Raw genomic sequence first — 9,538 nt, 5'->3', positions numbered from 1 at the left:
CAAATGGGATTTATTCTAGGAATACAAGGCTTAATATTAGGAAATATTAAAAGAATTCTGAAAGTGTCTGTTAGGGACAGAGGGTACGGAGGGGGCAGGGCACCGCCAGAGCCAGCAAGCCAGAAGTTCACGCTGGTAACCAGAGATCTGAGTAACACAAAGATTCACAACACAGAGATGAAGAAAGAGAAGATTTTTTTAAAGAAAGAGATCACTTCCCACAGACAGGAAGAGGGCCAGCACTCTAAGATGAGTATGGCCATCTGGGGTGCAACCTGATGCCACATGAAAGATGCAAAAAATTGCACAGAAGTTAGATTAGAAAACATAGTTTATTTAAAGTAAATTAGAGCCGGGCTCGGTGGCTTAGCCTGTCATCCCGCGCCTTTGGGAGGCTGAGGTGAGTGAATTGCCTGAGCCCGCGGGTTCGAGACCCACCTGGGCAGGCGAGACCTCATCTCTACAATAAATCAAAAAATTAGCCGGGCGTGGTAGCGCGTGCCTGTAATTCTGGCTACTCGGAAAGCTGAGGAGGAAGGATCGCCGGAGCCCAGCAGGTCGAGGCTGCGGTGGCTGGGAGCGGCCACTGCACTCCAGTCTGGGCGATAGAGTAAGACTCCAACTCAAAAAAAAAAAAAAAAAAAGTAAATTAGAGAGAGAAAAAAAAGATTCACCTCCCCAAGGTGCAGGAGGGGGCCAAAGCCAGGAAGTATGGCGACAGCCATGGCTCAAAGAGCACATGGCCACACCAGAGTCTAGCAAGGCCGTGGCAAATGGCTGCTGGTGGCGGAGTCCTTTTATCCATTCCCCTTGATGGGGGAGGATCATTAAGGTGATTGGGTGGTGGTCTCCTCCATGTCATCACGAAGGGGCGGGCAAGCACAGGTACTGACATCAGGTGATGGACAGCATGCAGATGGGTGGGTCAGTCGCACAATTTCTGCCGTGGTGGGGTCTGTCTGTGTCATGTAGGTCACAAGGGCTGATTAGGTTAACTTGGGCCCAGTGGGATTTCTCCTGCAAGAGACTTGCTAGACATTTGCAATCCACAAATGCCTTGACCAAAGGTGGTCGTGTTATCATTTTTATGGTTTTGGCCAGCCAAAGGGTGATCTTTGACCTTCTGCCTTGACAAGGAAGCTAAAGGTTTACTCGAGGTTATTATGTTAAACCACGAACTGAAAGGTTGGACTGTCCTGGTCTTGCATCTGAGGGAGATTTGCTGAGGGGGTGGGACAGGCTGCCACTTGGCCTGCAGTAGAATGTCTGAAAGCTTTCTGATGGTTATGCTGAGGCAAAAAGACTAAACTAAGAATAAGATAAGTTTCTTCTACGATTCTATAGGACTTCCTTTCAGTTTCCACTGTGTAAAATTAAAATGCAAAAACCAACAGGCCCTGACCAGATTTTGTCTGACTCACATGGAAATGAGTCCATAAATGTCTTCTTTAAAGCTTTAGTTGGCAAATAGCCTCAAAAATTCCACAAATATAACAATTGCTCCTAAAGCATTTCCAGAATACCATGCTTCCCCTAAAAATGTTTGTCTTTTTTATTGGCAATGCAGCAAACGATCCAGGAATAGATAGCCATGGAGAAAGTAGTCCTTTTGCAGGAACAGCTGAGCAAGACACTAGGTAATGTGTTTAGAGTCCTTTTGCCTGCCAGATAAGGTACTTTACAAGAAGTCAGTTTTGGCTCATGTCTGCTCATCTATGTAAAACATTTCCCACCAAACAAATATGGTATTTTACATCTTAACTTTGATGTAATTAAAGAGATGCTGTACAGGCAATGACACAAGAATAAGGTAGTTTTAAGAATTCTTAGTAGTTTAAGAAAATTGTTTTCAACCCTACAACTTTTACAATAGGAAATGTGAATGACACGTTTGAATTACATGACTCTCTTAAATGCCCTGTACTCACACTTAGGATTTAATAGAAGTATTTACTATGATTTGACATAAGCATTTGGTGTGATTTGCCTGATAGATTTCCTTGCTTACCTTTTAAATTTTTGAGGCAGCAAACTATCCAGGAATTGACCACCATGGGAAAAGCATTCTTTTTGCGGGAGTAACTGAGCAAAGCGAGGGTAAAAATAAATGTTTAGACTTTTTGCCTGCTGATAATGTATTTTAAAAAAATAAACTTCAGCTGGGCTCGGTGGCTCAGCCTGTAATCCCACGCTTTGGGAGGCTGAGGTGAGTGGATTGCTGAGCCCGCGGGTTCGAGACCCGCCTGGGCAACTTGGCGAGACCTCATCTCTACAATAAATCAAAAATCAGCCAGGCGTGGTAGCGCGCGCCTGTAGTTCCAGCTACTCGGAAGGCTGAGGCGGAAGGATCGCCGGAGCCCAGCAGTTCGAGGTTGCGGTGGCCGGGAGCGACCACTGCACTCCAGTCTGGGTGACTGAGTGAGACTCCAACTCAAAAAACAAATAATAATAATAAAAGAATAAAATAAACTTCGACTCACGTGGCACATATTATATAGTGCATTAGACATTTCTTCCAATGCAAACATGGTATTTTATTTACCCTAATGAAAAAGTTAGTGTAATTTCTTCACAGAAATGAATTACAGAATGTGTTGGAAACATCTCAAGGTATGTTTTAGGAGATATTTGTAAAGAATAGTATTCTAAGCTATATAATGTATATATGACATACAAGAGATGTTCATCAGTGGGCTGCATTACTGTTATTTAATGCCTTACTCTCATAGGATATTACATAAGTATTTAGTGTGACTCAGCTTCATAAATTTCCTTACCCTTTTCAGTCATTGATGTGGAAAGAATGGTACTAGCAATGGTAAGTAAAAGTGATGCTTTTATTTAATTAATTAATTTTTTTGATGCTTTTATTTTATACACTGTGGAATATTCGAAGAAAATTGATGAAATAATCTCTATTCTACAAGATGTCGCATAGTAACTCATATTTGTTTTTAATATTAATTTTTGTTTTCCCATGTCAGTTATTTTGTAAGACTCTAATTTCTTGTGGGGGGGAAGGAGGCAGTGCACATTGTGGTCTCTAAAATGGTTGTTTATTGTTATCGTCACCATAACTTCCTGTGTAGCAGAGAACTAACAACAACTTTGCAAGCATGTGAGAGACATTCAGATGATCAGAACCAAAAAGTAAGGTTTTAAATGGAAAGGCCAGGTATCAGTGACATTACCTTAGTGTCAGACTCAGGTTTTAATTTCTTTATATGGATAAGTCATATGAGCAAGTTACATGTGAAAGCTTTGCTGTATTTGGTGATAACAATGAGCTTGAGCCATCAGCTGTCTGATTAATTATTATAGGTTTAAACTTGGTTTATAAAATATTTGTATAATAATGCAGCACCTTCATGAGTATTAGAAAACAAGTATTGATGGTAGATCCGTCACACAGAATAAGTCATATGGTTAGCAAGGCATTATTTGAAATATAAAAAATTTACAATTTTACAAATGGTAATATTTTTGGTGAAAACTGCATGAAATTATCCAGAAAATGTTCTTGAATAATTTTTCAAGTTTACTTGAACTACTCACAAAGTCTTTGTCTTTTAGTCAAATTTATTTAAAAACCTTGCTGGCTCATGTTAAAAAATAGTTTTCTTGGGCTGGATGTGGTTGTTGACACCTGTAATCCCCGCATTTTGGGAGAATCGCTGAGCCCAGGAGAATCGCTGGGGTGGGAAAATTGCTTGAGCCCAAGAGTTCAAGAATAGTCTGAGCAAAATAGCGAGGCCTCTTTTCTACTAAAATAAAATAACTAAAATAAAGTCTTATTTTTTATGCAGCTATTTAGTTATTTTTGTGCCTTTTGAGCACTTTGAAAATGGGAGAACTTTGTGTGTTTTATTTATTTACTTACTTTCTACTTTTTTGAGATATTACCCAGTTTGGAGTGCAGTGATGTGATCACGGTTCACTGCAGCCTTGACCTCTTGCACTCAAGTGATACTCCCACCTCAGCCTTCTACATAGTTGGGATTATAGGTGGGCACACCATCGCACTCAGTTAATTATTATTATTATTGTTGTTATTATTACTGTGTGTGTGTGGCTGGGTGCGGTGGCTCAAGACTGTAATCCCAGCACTTTGGGAACCTGAGCCCACAGGTTTGAGACCAGCCCGGGCAACATGGTGAAACCTTGTCTCTGCAATAAATCAAAAAATTAGCCGGGCATGGTAGTGGGCGCCTGTAGTTCTGGCTACTTGGCAGGCTGAGGCGGAAAAGATAGCCGGAGCCCAGCAGGTTGACACTGGGGTGGCCATGAGCATGGCACTGCATGCCAGCCTGGGCGACGAGTGATCCTTCCGCCTCAGCCTTCCAAGTAGCTGGAACTACAGGAGTGCACTCAAAAATAATAATAATAAAATGAAAAAAATTTTTTGTAGAGATGAAGCCTCACTCTGTTGCTGCAGACTTGTCTTGAACTCCTGAGCTCAAGTGATCCTCCAGCCTAGCCCTCCCACATCTCTGGTACTACAGGCATGAGCTACTACTGCACTTGTCCAACTTTGTGTATTTTATGTCATGAATTCTAACAATAGTCCTTTTACATATATTCTTGAGTTGGAGGATATTTTATTAAATTTATTAAAAATTATTCTTTATCAGAGTTTTCTCATAAATAAAGGCTCTCCTTGACACTTTTTTTTGTACAAGTTTGGAAAGTGGAAACCTTTTTCCTTAGCTCTTTTTTTATCTTAAATTTTTAAAATGATGTGCAGGTATAACATTTCATATTGAGCTACTTGTCACTGCTATGTTTTCACAAAAAAAAGAGGCAAATAATTTGTGTGAAATGGTGCCTGTTTTTTTTTCATGCTAAGTGTTTTTTCAATGCTACTGAGCCAAAATTACCTTTATGAATTTGAATATGTGAGAACAAAGTAATTTTCTACAAAACTTTTAATGAGCATATATTTTCCATATAAGGGACATGAAAACAAAATTTCATGCAAAGAGAAAACATTTCAAAATGGGCATCAATGGTATTAAAACTAGTCAGCAAAAAATTGAGCACATCTGGAAAACCCAGCAAGAGCAAAAGTAACGTTGGTATTTTGGAGCCAGACACTTCATGTCATTTCTTAATATTTGGGGATACAAACTGACTAATAAAAACACTTTTATCTTTTATTTGGTGGAAGCTCAATCTAAAAATACATTTGGCTCGATGTTTCTCTAAAGTGCTAGATCCTCACACCATAAGTGAAATACAATGTATTTCCCCAAGGTCAATAAAAATGAATCATTTTATCCTTTAAAATTATAGTTGAGTTTGCTTATGATAAATAAATGTGTATTCCTACCATAAATGTTCTTTCTGAATCAAAGTTGAATGTCTTAAACCATTAGTCATGGGATAGTTTATTGCATTCAGTTTTTTTTTTGAGTTGGAGTCTCACTCCATTGCCTAGGCAGGCATGCAGTTGCATGCTCATGGCCACCCCAGCATTGACCTACTAGGCTCAGGCGATTCTTCCACCTCAGCCTTCCAAGTAGCCTGAACTACAGGCATGCACTACCATGCCCAGCTAATTTTTTTGTGATCTATTGTAGGGAAGAGGTCTCACCAAGTTGCCTGGGCTGGTCTCGAACACCTGGGCTCAGGCAGTCCTCTTGCCTGGGCCTCCCAAAGTGCTGGGATTACAGGCTTGAGCCACCACACCCGGCCTGCATTCATTTATATAGAAAAAAATCATTCTTTTTTTTTTGAGTAGGAGTCTCACTCTGTCGCCCAGACTGGAGTGCAGTGGCCGCTCCCAGCCACCGCAGCCTCGAACTGCTGGGCTCCGGGGATCCTTCCGCCTCAGCCTTCCAAGTAGCTGGAACTACAGGAGTGCACTACAACACCCAGCTAATTTTTTTTATTTTTTAATTTATTGTAGAGATGAGGGCTCGCTAAGTTGCCCAGGCAGGTCTCGAACCCGCAGGCTCAGGCAATCCACCCACCCAAAGCGTGGGATTACAGGCTGAGCCACCGAGCCCGGCTAAAGATCATTCTTATATTATAAATAATTTGTAAATTTTACAGAATGAAGTTCATTATTTTTTGTACAAAATATTTATTGTGACAATGTAGAGAAAAATGAAATATTCCTATTTGTAAATCACAGATGATAAGTGGGTATAATATCCTCATTGATTCTATTTGTTATGTTACAACCTGTATATTATTCATAAAGAGAAAATGGAAAAAAAATGTTGTAGATAAAATTCATTTTTCTGGAAAATGTGTAATACGATAAATCTTCCTCAGTGTTCAATACTAAGGTATCTAAGATAACTCCTCTTTTAGATGGCTAGGAACAGATATTCTTGAAACAAGAGTAAATAATCTATTTTATTTTCCTATTTCCCATCAGCTTTCAGCTGATATTGTCACAAATAAATTTTGTTTCGAATGTCTTTTATTTTGCTAATTGTTATAAAGTATCACAATGTTCTTTATTATGTTTTACAGACAGAGGATTTATCGTGAATATTCTCAGTTTTTGACTTTATTTCAAGGGTGTCATCCAGATGAGTAGAAAGTTGAGGAACAATAAGAAAAACTGGCTATTGTTATCCAGCTTGGTTTGGTGATGAATCTGTTGTAGCAAAGTCTCTAGCAGGACTGGAGGGCCTGCCTGGGCACATCTGGGATCTCCAGAGTGAGCCACGCTCCTTTTCCTGTGTGTGGCTGTGTGGTCTGGTCCTGACCACTGTCCGTCAGAACAGGACAGGCACACACCACACCTGCTAGAGCCTGGGTTTCTCCTTCTTCTCCAAGTTGGGATTCTTGCATTTCCACGTGCCAGAAATTGGCTGATACAACAGAGGGACACACGGTTTCATCGAAAGAAGTCCAGGAGGAGTTTGGCTCTGGGCACGGTTAGATGGGGGTGGGGAAGATCGCCCAGCCAGTGTCTTAGTAGGCTTTCTCTGTTCAGCAAGCAAGATGGTGTTTTGTCATCCCAGAATCACTACCACTTTAGTAATCCCTGTGGACCAGGGTGATCTCTCTCAGTAGCTCTGGCCGGAAGGTCCTCTGGAGGACTCTCACTCGCCTGGTTGGGATCCTTGCTCATTCCAGAACCTGTTAGGGTGATTGGGCTTGTTTAGTCTTAATGGGCGCACCTGTGTGAGCCTGCCTTTCCCTGTGGGGGATGGAGGTCGACTCCACCTGTGGACGACACAGTTACGGTGGCTGCACTTCTTTTTTGTCCTTGCCTGCACTGTAACATCATCACACCTTTCTTATCCAAGAGCAAAGGGACTGTTCATATAAAAAAATCATGAGGGTTGGTTTATCAGCTCCATTTTGGAAATGGTAAGCTTCAGGTGGTTATAAAACACCCAAGGGGAGGTGTCGAGTCGGCCCCTGGGTCTATGAGTTGCAAGTTCAGGAGAAAGGCATGGGCGGAGGACACAGGCAGGAATGAGCCGCATAAATGTCGCCTTTAATTAGTGAGGTGGGAGGAGATCACCTACAGAGTGATCATACATACAAATGAGAAGTCTAAGGGCTGATCCTGGGGTGCTTCAATGCTTTGAGCTCCTGCAGTGTAGGAAGACCAGTAAAGGAACCTGAGAATGAGTGACTCGACATGTGGGACACAGGTCTTATGCTGCTGTGAGGCCAAGTGAGGAGGAACCAGCGTATGGAGGCCACTGGTGTCTTCAGTGAGAGTGGTTTGGAGGAATGGTGGGTGTGAAAGACTGATTGGAGAGAACAAGAAAGGAAGAGGAAGAAAAAAGTGGAGTGGTGACCTGAGGAGAAAAGGAGTAGCTAGAGGTTTTTGTGTTTGGGTTTTTCGATACTGGAGAAGAACCAGTTTGTGTATGTACTGATGGTAAAAACATAAAGAGAAAACTTGAAAATGGTGTGAGGAGTGAGGGAAACTGCCAAGCAATGTTTCTGAGGAGTGATGGGCTCCATTAGACAGGCCAGGAAGTTGGCCTTGGGAAGGAATATGAGTTCATGCGTTAACAACAGGAGAGAAGGTATGTGAGCCCAGACGGACAAAGGCGGGTGGAAGACGTGGCGTTGGGAGGCTGGACATTCTTTGGATTGCTTCTGTCTCCGTAGTGCAATAGGAAGGCCATCAGCTCGAGGAGGGATGGGGAGATGCACAGAGAAGAAGGCATGAAATTGTTTCTGAGTGCGAGCCAGTGAACGGACTAGAGAGTATTTGCCAAGCAGCATCAGGGGTCCGAATGAGGTGAGTGTCTTAGCACTCATGAATTTAAGATGAGACCTGTTGGCCTGGCTGTGACAGAGCAGGTAAAGAGCTGGGTTTTCCCGAGTTGGGGTTCAGCCAAGCGGGTCGACAGAGGGAGAGGGGGCAGGCGGAGCGTGTGTGTCAGGACGGCGGGTGACGCATGGCCCTGGGGCTGAAGCTGGACGGGGAAAGTGAGGACGTGCGTGGCGGGGGTGTTGGGCAGTGGAAAACGCCCATTCAGTGGGTGGCAGGTGCTGGCGTATGACTCAGCAGGGATGCAGTCCCAAAGCGAGTAACCCCCAAAGGCAGGAGGCAGTGGCTGGATGTTGGGGGAGATGGAGAAGCAGCATAGTGGGGTGTTCAAAGGCCTGGACTCTAGAACCAGTTTGGGACCCAACTCTGGCCCTGACAGTTGCCGGCTGTGAAACCACGAGCAAATTAAGTTGGTGCCTCAACTTCCTTTACTATATTGGGGGCATGATAAGAGTACCTACCTCAGAGTTGTTTTGAGCACCAAATGACTTTTTATATGTAGTAAGGTATTTTAAATGGTTCAAAACAGAAACACATGGTTGCTATATAAGACTTTGCTATTATTAATATTATATGGATGTTATAGTTACTAGGAGTGTCAAAATCTAACATGTGACTATGGGAGTGAGTGGCTTACATTGTCAAGGTCATTGGTGAAGGAACAGAAAGGAACCGAAAGACTAGCATTGGAAAGATTATATGTGTGGGTTTTGAAAGCATTAAGAATAGAAACAAGCCAGGCTCGGTGGCTCAGCCTGTAATCCCGCGCCTTTGGGAGGCTGAGGTGAGTGAATTGCCTGATCCCGTGGGTTCGAGACCCTCCTGGGCAACTTGGCGAGACCTCATCTCTATAATAAATCAAAATGAGCCAGGCGTGGTAGCGCGCGCCTGTAGTTCCAGCTACTTGGAAGGCTGAAGGAAGGATCGCCGGAGCCCGGCAGGTTGAGGCTGCGGTGGCCGGGAGTGTGCCACTGCCCTCCAGCCTGGGAGACAGAATGAGATTCCAACTCAAAAAAAAAAAAAAAAAAAGGAATAAAAACATATCTCTAGAATATTATTATTTGAGAAAATTTTCTATTTAAGGAATGAGTGATATGCTTATGAGTTGTTTTTCATATTATTATAAGACAAGTTATATAAACTTGGTCATAGTATTTGTTAATAGAGAAAAAATATATATATATATATTTTTTTTCTTTGAGTTGGAGTCTCACTCTGTCGCTCAGACTGGAGTGCAGTGGCCACTCCCGGTCACTGCAGCCTCGACCTGCTGGGCTCCGG

Source organism: Carlito syrichta, unplaced genomic scaffold (assembly GCF_000164805.1).
Source record: "Carlito syrichta isolate Samal-C Ts95f unplaced genomic scaffold, Tarsius_syrichta-2.0.1 Scaffold310879, whole genome shotgun sequence".
In the NCBI taxonomy this organism is placed as follows: Eukaryota; Metazoa; Chordata; class Mammalia; order Primates; family Tarsiidae; genus Carlito; species Carlito syrichta.
This window is presented reverse-complemented; position numbering follows the sequence as displayed.